Consider the following 236-nt stretch of genomic DNA (forward strand, 5'->3'; position numbering starts at 1 on the left):
GCTGCAGCACCCAAAATAACCTACACATGGCCACCGAGCTTTGGGAGCCGCCGGCCCAGAGGGGCCCGCGGGGCCTCGCAGCGGGAAGAACCCCAGGATTTCAACTCGCCAGGCGAGGACTCGCGCTGAGCGGCGAGAAAGTCCCCTCTTTTGTGTCAGAGCGTGCAAGGCAGCATTAGGAAGAGAATTCCGAGACAAATAAAGCGCGGAGCCCGCTCGGCCCCCCGCCCCTCCTG

This window comes from Pteropus alecto, unplaced genomic scaffold (assembly GCF_000325575.1).
Source record: "Pteropus alecto unplaced genomic scaffold, ASM32557v1 scaffold72, whole genome shotgun sequence".
Lineage (NCBI taxonomy): Eukaryota > Metazoa > Chordata > Mammalia > Chiroptera > Pteropodidae > Pteropus > Pteropus alecto.